This window comes from Bison bison, unplaced genomic scaffold (genome assembly GCF_000754665.1).
Source record: "Bison bison bison isolate TAMUID 2011002044 unplaced genomic scaffold, Bison_UMD1.0 scf7180017864473, whole genome shotgun sequence".
Taxonomy (NCBI): domain Eukaryota; kingdom Metazoa; phylum Chordata; class Mammalia; order Artiodactyla; family Bovidae; genus Bison; species Bison bison.
The window spans coordinates 6,132,251-6,145,621 of record NW_011495034.1 but is presented as its reverse complement, the minus strand read 5'-3'; the positions used below and the strand labels follow the sequence as shown (position 1 = coordinate 6,145,621).

At 40.8% G+C, this 13,371-nt stretch overlaps 1 protein-coding gene across 1 annotated transcript in view; it reads left to right on the top strand.

Moving 5' to 3' along the window:
- The window catches only part of NKAIN2 (Na+/K+ transporting ATPase interacting 2), a 622,544-nt gene that overhangs the window by 589,056 nt on the left and 20,117 nt on the right, over positions 1-13,371 (top strand). The window lies entirely within an intron of this gene.

Below are 13,371 nucleotides of genomic sequence, written 5' to 3'. Positions count from 1 at the left end.
GCTGAGCCAGTTTTATTCTTGCTGATTTCCAACCTCCATTAGTCCAAAGCTCAATATTATCCTCTATGTTTAAATTTCCAACTTGGAAAAGTAGGTGAACTTAATTTTAGGATTTTTCTGAATATGAATTCACTCAGAGTTTTGGAATCTTATGTTCCCCTTGCGTGAGAGGAGTCAGTTTTGCCTACTGGGTAAATTAAAAATACCATGTAAAAGTGACAAACATCGTATTTCAGGTTTATAGACCTGGATTCACGGAGAAGGCGATGGCACCCCACTCCAGGGCTCTTGCCTGGAAAATCTCATGGACGGGGGAGCCTGGTGGGCTGCACTTCATGGGGTCTCGAAGAGTCGGACATGACTGAGCAACTTCACTTTCACTTTTCACTGTCATGCATTGGAGAAGGAAATGGCAACCCACTCCAGTGTTCTTGCCTGGAGAATCCCAGGGACGGGGGAGCCTGGTGGGCTGCCGTCTATGGGGTCGCACAGAGTCGGACACGACTGAAGCAACTTAGCAGCAGCAGCAGCTGCAGACCTGGATTCAAGTCCTCTCCTTACTATCTCTTAATCTTGAAGCATTATTTAATTTCCCCCAGGCCTCAGCTTTCTCTTTGTAAATTATGGGTAATGATAGGAAAATCTCTCCTTGGTTCTGGAAAGAACAGATAAGACAATAGCTATAAAGATGTGAACATATGCCCAGAATATAGTGAACACTTCAACAATGTTAGCTATTGCTGTGAATAGTAATCACTAGCCTTTCCTTTTCTATCTCCCAGGACATGAGGGGCTTGTTAGATGATTGGTTGTTTGAAATTTAAACACTGAAAAATGAAGAAGTAAAACATACTAATACAGTTGTCATTTTTCCTAGTTTATATATTCCCAAGTGGTACCAACTGTATTACCATTAATGAATGAAACCCTTCTATTCTGAAGGATCATCTTCAGTATCTTTCACCCTCATACTGGCTACGTGTTCGGCAGAAAGAAGGTAATCTAGGATTTATGTTGAAGAAGGTAACTCAGATAGAAAGGAAGAGAGAACAATGAAGAACACCAATCATAGCCAAGTTCTGACTCTGAAGTTATTCAATCCAACTAGATTACTCTGCTAGCCAAGGAAGAGCTGACGGGTCTTTTAAATGACACTTTAATTCAGTTTTGTGCTTTTTAAAATTGCTTTGGGAAGAACTGGTCTTCAAATTTGTGTCTTCCACAATCCATATCTTATTCCCCTTGGGGGTTCTTTTTCTGTTACTACCTTCTTTCCCATTCATCTTCCTCAGCCACATGTTACAACAAGTACTCTGCTTCAAAAGCAAGCTTCATTGAATGCTACATAAAATACCTTTTCATAAAGCATAAGGCTTATTCCCACAGATGTCATGGTCAAGCCACTGATTGCTCTAAGCTTCCTATTTAACCATTTTTCAAAACCTTAAAAAATACAGCTAAGTTTACTGTAACATTCTGAAGCAACTCTTCTCTCTAGCTGGTATGCCCTGTTTCCTTTTTATTTCATTTTTTTTTTCTTTTTTAGTATAATGAGAGCACTCTTCTTGTTGACATTATTTTTATACGATGTTAGTCAGTAATTTTCTTATAATAGTAAGTTTGTCATTTAACACTTTTTCTGATACTCATTATCTTCCAAAAGAAGAAACGCTTCACGCAAAGTCGAAGTTGGACAACGTTAACCTTTTCTCCCCTCCTACCACGTAACCAGTCAGCCTGGGCTGAGATGCTGGGCTATGAGAGGACAGCGTGTGCCTCCAAGCCATGGGGACATTCCAGCTGACTCAACAGAGCCAGCAAGGAGTGAGAGGTCAAGCTTGTAGTGTGCCCAGTGAGATTTTTTTTTTTTTTTTTTTTTGCCCAGTGAGATTTCTGCTGCTACTGCTTCTAAGTCGCTTTAGTCGTGTCCGATTCTGTGCAACCCCATAGATGGCAGCCCACAAGGCTCCCCCGTCCCTGGGATTCTCCTGGCAAGAACACTGGAGTGGGTTGCCATTTCCTTCTCCAATGCATGAAAGTGAGAAGTGAAAGTGAAGTCTCTCAGTCTCGTCTGACTCTTTGCGACCCCATGGACTGCAGCCTACCAGACTCCTCCGTCCGTGGGATTTTCCAGACAAGAGTACTAGAGTGGGTTGCCATTGGCTTCTCCGTGAGATTTATGAGTCCCAGCTATATTTCTTGACTCAGCTCCTGATTCTGTAAAGAAACAGTTAAATGGAAATCAAGTTCTAGCCTGGAAGATGATAACTGGAGAGAGACCAGAAAGGTCTCTCGTGAAGTCCAATCTCCTTAGTATTCTCAGATGAAATTGGAAGGAATGACTTCTGCCTAAGCAGAGGCCTTGTGCCAACACGTATGCAGTGATCTTGTTGTAAGGATCTTAGATTCTCCTAGAAATGTGAACCAGACAGAATCTTAGAGACCAAAAATAATGTCTTACTCACCACCTCCCAAATATTAAATGGCCTACAGTATTTCATCACAGCTACTTTAATGCACAGAAACAGATTATTTACTAAAGTAATGGGCAGAGGTGCTCACTTTGCTCTTTGTTAAATGTTAATTACACAGAAATGTTTTGCTTACAGAAAACATAGGTAATGGGCCTACCATTTCCAAATTTTCATTTCTAAACAGTGATAATTTATTCACTAATTATTTTTAAAATCTCTGACAGGAAGTGATCACAGAGATCATGTGGTTTTCAGTGATGGCCCCAGAAAACAGTCCACCATCAAATTACACGGGAAATTCTCTGTCCTCCTCCTCCTCCTCAACAATGTTCACAGAGACCTTTCTATGAGCCAGAAAGTTGACTCATCGTCTCTCACTCCACTGTCTCGCTTCACAGTGTGGGTACCATTCGGTTGAGTATCTCCCTTCAGCTGTGGTACCAGCATCAAACACTGTCAGTATTCTGACCGATGAGACCAGAAGGAAGTAGGGCTATTCACCTCCCTTGTTTGACATAGGAGATGTAAAACATACTTTGTTTGTAAAAATACTTTGTTTACACAGTATTCCCTTCATCTAGCCAAGGACCACACCACTAGTTTAGGAACGCTGCATGTAATTACAGGATTTGATCACTACATCATTGTTGTTCTTTCTCAAGAATTTTTAAATGACATACAGACTAAGACTTAAGGGGAAACACCTGAAGCATGCTACTGAAACTGCCCTCCAATTCTAAACTGATCTCTTCATCATGGTTCTTTTCAGAGTCCGGGTCTTTAACCAGATACAGATCCGGGGTATAGTCCTCATGTACATCCTATACATTTACATATATGTAGTCTCATGACGTCATCTTATTCACCATTTCTTGAAATATCATGGTATGACGTGTGCTGAAGCCCCAAGTACATTATATATTCTACGTTTCCCTTATCTTCTAACCTAGCACCTCTGAAAAAGAAATGTTAATATGGTTTGAGCACCTTTTTTAACAAACAGGTCATTTTTGCAACTACTATTTCAGTACAATTCTCCTAGTCTCTTCAGAAGAATCTGGCCTTATACTCCCACTGTCCTCTCTGGAACAGCACACTTCCTTCAGTGAAACACACTGAACACCTTTATCCTTGTCTGCTAATGCTGACATAACCTAAGATGAGCTAATTTATTTTTACACATGTCTAATGCCGAAGAATTGATGCTTTTGAACTGTGGTGTTGGAGAAGACTCTTGAGAGTCCCTTGGACTGCAAGGAGATCCAACCAGTCCATTCTGAAGGACTGGTTGGATCAGCCCTGGGATTTCTTTGGAAGGAATGATGCTAAAGCTGAAACTCCAGTACTTTGGCCACCTCATGCGAAGAGTTGACTCATTGGAAAAGACTCTGATGCTGGGAGGGATTGGGGACAGGAGGAGAATGGGACGTCAGAGGATGAGATGGCTGGATGGCATCACCGACTCGATGGACGTGAGTTTGAGTGAACTCCAGGAGTTGATGATGGACAGGGAGGCCTGGCGTGCTACAATTCATGGGGTCGCAAAGAGTCAGACACGACTGAGCAACTGAACTGAACTGAACTGAACTTATTGTACAATTAATTTTGCTTTAGGTTCCCCCTATTACCTCCGAGCAAAAAATGATGCTGTTTGTACCATTTGCTCACAAAAGCATTACGTACTTCTTTTGTTCAAAGTTGCAGCTGGACAGTATCGATTTTTTACATTTCATAGGACACTGCAACACTGTACTTTCTCAAATGCTTCACTGTAAATAAATCAGGGTCCCTAGTACATGTGACATGTATACAATCTTAAACTTAGTTTCATTATCAAAATAGTAGAGGGCTATTGATAGACTGCCTTTTGCATTTTCCAATCATTTTCTTTTTTAAAAATTGAGATGCAATTGACACATAACATTGTATTAGTTTTAGGTGTATAATCTAATGCCAGTTATTTTCAATGAACAGTTTTGGTTACAAACTCCTACTATGGGTCCTCTTTCAAAAACTAAAGGTATGTTGTGGCAGTTCTATTGCACTAGACCAGCCATTTCTTTGATCTCCTCCCAACTAGCAGATGGGCTTCCCTGTGGGCTCCACGGTAAAGAATTTGCCTCCAATGCAGAAGACGCAGGTTCGATCCCTGGGTTGGGAAGATCCCCTGGAGAAGGGAATGGCAACCCACTCCAGTATTCTCACCTAGAGAGTTGCATGAACAGAGGAGCCTGACGGACTATGGTCCTCGGGATCGCAAAGAGACAGACACGACTGAGTGACTAACACGCAACACCCAACTAGCAGATATACAGAATGGATGAACTACTGCTCTCAATACAGTTTTTAAACTAATGTGATACTTAAAGTTTGAGAGAGGTATTAGCCATGATGACATTTGAGTTTTATTAGTGGTCTTTTACCCTGCCCAAGAATCGCCTGCTCTTCCAACTTTACTAATACATTAGACTCATTTGAACTCGGGTAACCTTTTGGTAACATTGGCCTGAAGAAATCTACCAGTCTCCAGAGGCCAATTTAGAACAGGAGTTATTGGTTAAGCTAGCGTTGGCATTTGGTTCAGTCCATTTCCCAGCCTTAAGTAGATAATGCAAGTTTGCATGTATGTCTACTTTTATTTAATCTTTTAAAAAGTGTTTAATACAGTCATGCTTGGTGATGCAGCACAATACCTAAAGGCTGGTATTAAGATATGTTTCTGATCCTCTGGAAAGCTTTTCTGACTCAGTAGGCTGTGAACTTTCACAATAGCCCTAAAGGCAATCCTTTGCGAGTTACTGTAGGTTGGTAACTGCACCTGGATTATTTGTAGCAAAGAAAATCTGCAGTGTGCTGCTTAATAGCACAACCACTGGAATAGTTTAGGATAAGAATAATCTGGTGGACAGCTGAAATGATACACCAGTCCACATAAAAAATATTTCATATGAAAGACCTTCATTAATGACACTGGTATTAATCATATTATTTTAGGATACTTTGCTAAAGCAATCTCAAAATACCTAAATGGAATAAGATGCAAAGAAGTAAAATGATTTGCAACTTAAAGGTATATTTTGTGAGGGCATAATATCTTTCAGTTCAAAGTCATGTCTGAACCAAAAGCATGGGCTTATAACATCTGAGTTATAATTCAGAACAAAAATTGATTATTTAATTTAAATGAAACACAAAACTAGTCGAGAATGAGATAATTGCAAATACAAAAAAAAAAAAAAAAATACTGTTTGCTACCCCCATCTCCACTCCCAGTCTAAAAAACGAGTGTGGAATAATAATTCCATATTGTATCAGTATGAATAACTATTGTGAACTTCTATGTTGATCTAAGAGATCAGAATTAAAATGTGTCATTGTACTTAAGAAAACAAGTACATCCACCTTGTTTAAATACATTTGTAAATTTAGAAATTATAATACAAAAGGTCTTTTAACATAAATGACAGTTAGCTAGAATGTAGTATTTTTAAATTAATCTTTTTTGTGAAATAATTGTAGAAATACATAGAAAACAGTGGTGAAATATTGCAAAATAATAGTGAAATACATAATGCAACTCTATGAAATAATACAGAGAGGTCTTATGTACCCTTTAGCCCAATAGTAACACTTGCAAAAATAAAGTACAACAGCACGATCGGGATGCTGACGTTGGTACAGTCAAGGATCCCTCCTGCTGCCTTTTTATGGTCACATCCACTTCCCTGTGACATGCCACCTTCCTTAGTCCTGGCAACCACTATTTTCCATTTCTCTGATTCTGTCATGTCAGAATGTTATTTATATGGAATCATACAGGATATAACTTTTGGAATTAACTTTTATCATTCAGCTAAATTCTATGAAGGTCGATCGATGCATGTACAAGTCCCTTTCTTGCATTGCTAAGTAGTATTCTATAATACAGATATGCCAATTCATTCTATGAAGAACATCGGGATTGCATCCAGGTTGGGACTATTATGGATAAAGCTGCTATACGCTTTCATGTACAGTTTATTGTGTGAACACATCTTCCTTTCTCTGGCATAAATGGCCAGGAGTATGTTGCTGGGTTATACTATAGTTGCATTTTAGTTTTTTTTTTTTAAGAAAACTGCAAACTGTTTTCCAAAGTAGCTATACATAAATATTTCCATTTTCCCTCTTCCAAGATTTCTATAGTTGGTTTTCTAAATTTTGACCATCGTGTATCTTGGTATGAATTTCTGTGGGTTTTTCCTATTTGGGCTTCAATCAGCTTCTTGACTATGTAAGTCAAATTTGGGAAATTTGCAGTCACTATTTCTTCAAGCACTTTTTCAGTAGTGGTTTTTTTTTTTTTTTCTTTCCTTTCAGAACTCCAATGATACAAATGTTAGATTTTTTTTTTTTTTAACAGTCTCATGGCTGTATGAGGCTGTGTCCATTTTTTTTAGTCTACTGTTTTTCTCTCTTGTTTTAACATTGGGTAATTTCTATTGTTCTATCTTCAAGCTCACTTTTTTAGTTCTGTCTCCTCCATTCTGCAGCTGAGCTTAATTTTGGATATTTCCTTTTTTTCAGTTCTATATTTTCAATCTGGGTCTTCTTTACACCTTCTATTTCTTTGCTGACATTTTTTTTTTCATTCAAGTGTGTTCATAATTTCTTATTCAAGCATTTTCTTTTTTTGCTCTAAAATGTCTGCCAGATAATTCTAACATTTCTGTCACACTGTGTTAGCTTCCATCCGTCGCCTGTTTTCATTCATGTTGAGAACATTATCCTTATTGCTATAGTGAGGTATTTTGGATTGAAACATGGGCATTTGGGTATTACATTATGAGACTGTATCTTTCTTTCTTAAACCTTCTGATCAGCTGGTTTTCTCTGGTGCTACTTTGGCAGGAGAAGGAGAGATACCAACCGACTCATTACTTCTAAGTAGGGGTTAGAAGTCCAGCTTCCCCACTCAAACTCAACTGAAACTCAAGAGAGGAAGGGCTTCTCATTAAGGCTTGGAGATAGCGGAAGCTCCTTTCCACTCAGCCTTCACTGGTACCTCCATAGCTAGGAAGGGTAGGAGGGCCTTGTTACTGCTCCCAGTCAGCTTCATCTGACACCACGGGGCAGGGGATTGACCTCCCTGCTGCTGGGCACTGGTGAAAGACCTGATTACCCACTAAGCCACCTCTGACAAGGCACAGTTGGGAAGCGAATGGTGCTCCTTGCTCCAGAGAGAGGCCAGAAGTCCAGACTCCCTCTGTGATCTCTGCAGACACTACAGAGGGAGATTTCCTCCTTCCTGGAAGGAATGCAAGTCCAGGCTCCCTTTCTGACTTCTCAGACATCACAGCCTAGACAGAGGCGAGGACTCGGCTCCCCACTCTTTGCTGCTGTGGTTGGGCAGTGGGGCTATAGTTTTTTCTGTGTTGTTAGTTAAAGAAGGGCTATTCAGTTCAGTTCAGTTCAGTCGCTCAGTCGTGTCCGACTCCTTTTGACGCCAAAAATTATTGTCTTTAATTTTTTTTGTCTTGCTAGGCTTTCCCTTCCCTGGTCCTTTGGTCAGACAGCAGGCTTCTGTTGGGGCTTTTTTACTATGTGTGTCCATTGGCATTTCTGGGCTGTGGGCTTCTTCAGCTCCAAGCGCGGTATACATGAGACAAAAGAAAAGTAGGATATTCACTCCCATGTCCTTCCTTGGGTCCCAAGATTCCTAGTCAGTCTACCTTCTTTCCACCTTTCAGAGCCTTCCTACATGTGTTTTATATATTTATATATATGGCTTCCCAGGTGGTTCAATGGAAAAGAATCTGCCTGCCAATGCAGGAGCCACAGGAGACATGGTTTCAATCCCTGGGTCAGAAAGATCCCCTGGAGGAGGAAATGGCAACTCACTCCACTATTCCTGCCTGGGAAATTCCATGGACAGAGGAGCCTTGCAGACTACAGTCCATGGGGTCACAAAGAGTTGGACGTGACTGAGTGACTAAGCACACACATATATATAATGTCCGGGGTTTTCAGCTCTACTTAAGGGGAGGCTTAGGAAAAAGTACATCTAGTACAACTTCCTGAAAATAAAAAGTCCAAAATATAATATTTGAAACACTAAAGTTGTTAAATTTTCAATTATTATAATTAAATCTTTTAAAATACTTACCAAAGATTTTAGTTTCTACTTACCTATTAGCTTCTAAGTGAATTTCTGGGACACAGAGTCATAATTTGGTTTGTTGATACAAAAAAGAATTTTAATCTGATTTAGTTATAGAGAGAAAGTATAATTTCCTTTCAGCCAGTAATGATATCAAGATGATATGTAATTCCCTATAAGGTGAATTAGAAGTGAACAAATCATATTAGATGTGTCAAGGTGAATAGATGAATAAAAATAAAAATATTTAGGCTTGGCTCTGCTCTGAATGCCAAAGACTAAGACAACTGTAAGATTTTGGTTTTCTACAAGAGGATAATTATATGTTTGCCTAGCATTAATACCGGAAAAGGCAATGGCACCCCACTCTAGTACTCTTGCCTGGAAAATCCCATGGACGGAGGAGACTGGTAGGCTGCAATCCACAGGGTCGCTGAGGGTCAGACACGACTGAGCGACTTCACTTTCACGCATTGGAGAAGGAAATGGCAACCCACTCCAGTGTTTTTGGCTGGAGAATCCCAGGGATGGGGGAGCCTGGTGGGCTGCCGTCTATGAGGTCGCACAGAGTCAGATATGACTGAATCGACTTAGCAGCAGCAGCATTAATACAATATCACCAGTATCTAGCCATTGTTATTCTAGCCATCTTTAAATAAGGAATAAAATAATTTTATTTTAATTCCAGGTATTCAGACCTACTACGACAATGTCGGTCACTGTTTCTTGCTTTGGGCACCATTACTACCCTTCACATGACCCAAACTCCTCGGAACTGGGGCCATCTTGCTTCTCCCTGAATGAAATCCACATCATCCCACAGGCTTTCTGAGTTCTGCTGGGAAGGTGTTCTCACCTTTCCTCTGCTTATTCCCTCTCAAAGCCCCCTCCCCCATTTCTCAAGGTCTATCTCCAAAAATGCCAGCCTGTCACTTACAATCTACCCAGGGGATGGATTCCCAGTTCTTTGGGGAGGCAACACTTCAGTTCAGTGTTAAAGGATGAGTCGGAACTACTCAAAGATGCAGGACTGAGACAGGAAGAAAGGGAGCAGGTGTAGAGGGGCCGGGCACCTTGCTGGTAGAAGGGGTTAATGAGTTAAAGAGCAGAGGGCAACCATCTGATATATGTCAGCAAACTGCCAACAGCTTCATACTGGTGTCAGTTCTGAGACAAGGAGTGGTGAGAAGTGAGGCTATAAAGGGAGCAACATATATCACATTAGGAAGGATTTGTATTTCACAAAAAATTTTACACATTTTTGGTTGAAGACAGGGCGCTCCTTAAGTGTATTGTGTAGAAAATGACACAGAATTGCAATCTGATTCATACTCAAAGCCTTCTGATTATAGCCCTAATCTGCCTTCACAGCTTTTATTTCCCTTGTTCTAACATGAGGTCCACACACACCCATCAGATCAAAGGACTGACTCTTCCTTGAACACAGCTGTAAGTTCCCCACTTAATGAACTCACTCAGGCAAAGCAAGGCCCGTTTTACCACTCCTCTGCAAAAATACGTACAATGCTCTTCCAAAGGCAGTTGTGAGGATTTAATGAGCTAACGCGAGAGCAGCCGTTTACTGTTCGTCAGTTAGGAGACAATCAATTTTCCTCCTTCCTCCTGACACTTATTCTAATCTACTTTGAATTACAATTATATGTATATCCCTGCCACAAGATTGCAAGATCCTTTAGACTGTGTCTATAACAGTGGCTCTAACAAGGGGCAGTTTTGCCTTTGAAGGATGTATGGTAAGGTCTGGAGACATTTTGTGTTTAGTCGCTCAGTCGTATCTGACTCTTTGCGACCCCATGAACTACCTCCAGGCTCCTCTATCCATGGGATTTTCCAGGCAAGAATACTGGAGTGGGTTGCCAGTTCCTTCTCCAAGATACTCTGGATTATCTCAATTGTCAAATTGTCTTGATCATAGGGTGTCAGTAGTTATACATCCTATAAGGTACCATGGAGCCCACAGAAAAAGAATCACTTAACCCAAAACGTCAGTGGTACCAAGGTTGGGAAACCCAGCCTGGTTCATCTCTGTGGCCCGAGCACAGTTAACAGAGCTGCACGTTACAGGAAGTATTCAGAGCTGTAAGAAATCCTTTGAAACTGCTCTTCAGAAGGTAAATTTATAAATTGCTGCGAGGGAGTGAAAATTAAATTAGAAATTTATTCGGTGTGGGAAAATTGAAAGGTAACAGAGGTTTATGAATCCTGACTAATTTGGGGGAAACTCATTTCCATTTGTATTTAGAGGTGACCATTTTAAAAGCTGAAGTTCTCTTAATCAGCAAGCTTTTGCAATGAAATGCAGCAGGATTTACTTTTATATCAAAGTCGCTCCCCTGATAGTTAAAGAATGCAACTGAATACAATTAAAAGCTCACTGGTAAGCACAATACAGTGCCAGGGCTGCGTCCTGGGAGAGAAATGCACTTAATAATCTAGATTCCAGTGGCACTTTAATGAGAAGTTTAAACTCACTGGCCCTGAATCTCAGAATTTATCTGTGCTCTTTACCTAGATTTTCATTTCAAAGTAATTAAGTGATGAGTGAAAATCAAGAGAAAAGCTCTGTGACTGGGAAAAAATGCTGCCTGTAGTATTCTAACCTGAAGAGATGAACTATGGATAAATCTATGGCATTAGCCACAATGGTAACACCTTCCTGCAGAGGAAGGAGAGGAGATACAAGCAGTACCCAGGGGATCTAACCAAACCCATAGCTTCTCTGCCTGGCAAGTGTCAGATCCAGCACCTGTGACAAAACACCAATGGGGCTAGGTCACTCAGTGATGAGGGCATTTTCACGGGTCCTGGTGGACAAAAGATTAAAAAGTGTTAGTATAATCTGTTTTCCCCACTATCCGTAAAAATGCTCAAATCACTGAGATTTTGCTTGGTCATATCAAAACCTTTGCTGAAGCCAAACACGACACACTGGTTTTTAACAGTACCCAGTACTCGAAAAGTAAATCTCATAAAAACAGTAACTCTGATGATTCCATTATATAAGGAAATGTTTCTTACTATCACAATTTTATTGCCAATACCCACAAAGAGAAAAATGGTTATTTGGTAACTTTTCTAATACATTTTTTAAAAACCTAAGGGCTAATGGAGAAGGCATTGGCACCCCACTCCAGTACTCTTGCCTGGAAAATCCCATGGACGGAGGAGCCTGGTAGGCTGCAGTCCGTGGGGTCGTAAAGAGTCGGACACAACTGAGCGACTGCACTTTCACTTTTCACTTTCCTGCACTGGAGAAGGAAATGGCAACCCACTCCAGTGTTCTTGCCTGGAGAATCCCATGGACAGGGAGCCTGGTGGGCTCCCTGACGCGACTGACTGACGCGACTTAGCATAGCATAGCAAGGGCTAATGTAACATCAGTGGTATGTTATCTGCACTGTGTGCTAAGTCGCTTCAGTTTTGTCCAACTCTTTGCAACCCTATGGACTGTAGCCCACCGGTTCCCTCTGTCCATGGGATTCTCCAGGCACGAGTACTAGAGTGGGTTGCCATGCCCTTGTCCAGGGGATCTTCCAACCCAGAGATCAAACCTTTGTCTCTTATGTCTCCTGCACTGTCAGGCAGGTTCTTTACCACTAGCACCATCTGGGAAGCCCCAGTATGCCTTCTATCTCTTTATTATTATGTATAACAGTTTAGATAACCCACTTGGCATGGGAGGGCAGGGGGGCTCCACGGTTCCTCTCATTCAGGATCTGAAAACAGAAGCTGGTGAAGAATATTCTGCACAAGTCTTCTTCCTCATCTACTTCTCTCTCTTAAACAGGGTCGCTGCTTCTGTGCTGGGAAAACCACCGCTTTATCTCATGCCAGTTCTCTTTGAAAAAGAACTAGAATCTGCCAGAACATGCTTTCCTTCTCAAATTCAAATCAGAGATTTTCTAAAGTTCCTTTGAACTGGACCTCTTTCTGTCTCCAAATAGTTCTCATTAAATCTCTCAGTGTACCCTCTGACTTAAACTGTTTCACTCATGTCTTCCAGAAATATTGCAATCTGTCAGATAATGGAAAAACAAGTTCATTAGATTTCTCACAGCAGCAGCTCTCTGCTCTGTACCTTAGCTTCCTAATTGAAGACGGTAGCCTTTTTTCCAAGGTTCCCTTCCCCGATGCCAAATACTCAGCAGATCAATGCCTGTCTGAAATGTCATTGTGAATAATGTTCATCACTATCCTGAGCATATGCTTTTTAGAATTCCTCCAGACTGGATTACTTAGAGGGAAAAAAATTTCCACATATCAGGAAATTAGTTTCCTTCCTTCCACCAGTGCTCATTATTTGACTCAATAATTAAATGAAGGAATACAAAACTATGACATCTGAGGGGATATACATCAAGAGCTTTGCTGGGCTCCTTCACAGATACTTGTTTCAGTGATCAAAAGCTTCCCTGACCACAGGGACCTCTGTCGCATGTTTTGGTAAGGATGCTCTGATGTGTGCAATCCCAGTTCAGTGCATACAGGTTATCTACCCTGTTCTTTTGTAGCACGTCATCTTAATTATACCTGGTGTGTTGTGTTCCTGGTCTTGGTTCCTGAAACTGGTCTAAACAAGTTTTACTTACAAAGTGTTCATGAAACTTTCCATGGAATTGGCTCAATATTTTTCCCTTGAAACATTTTTCTGCTAGTCAGCAGGAATCCAATTTTAGACTCTTAGGCTCTGGGCTAATGAAAAGTGAATTAGAAGTTGATTGGCACAAATGCAAATGT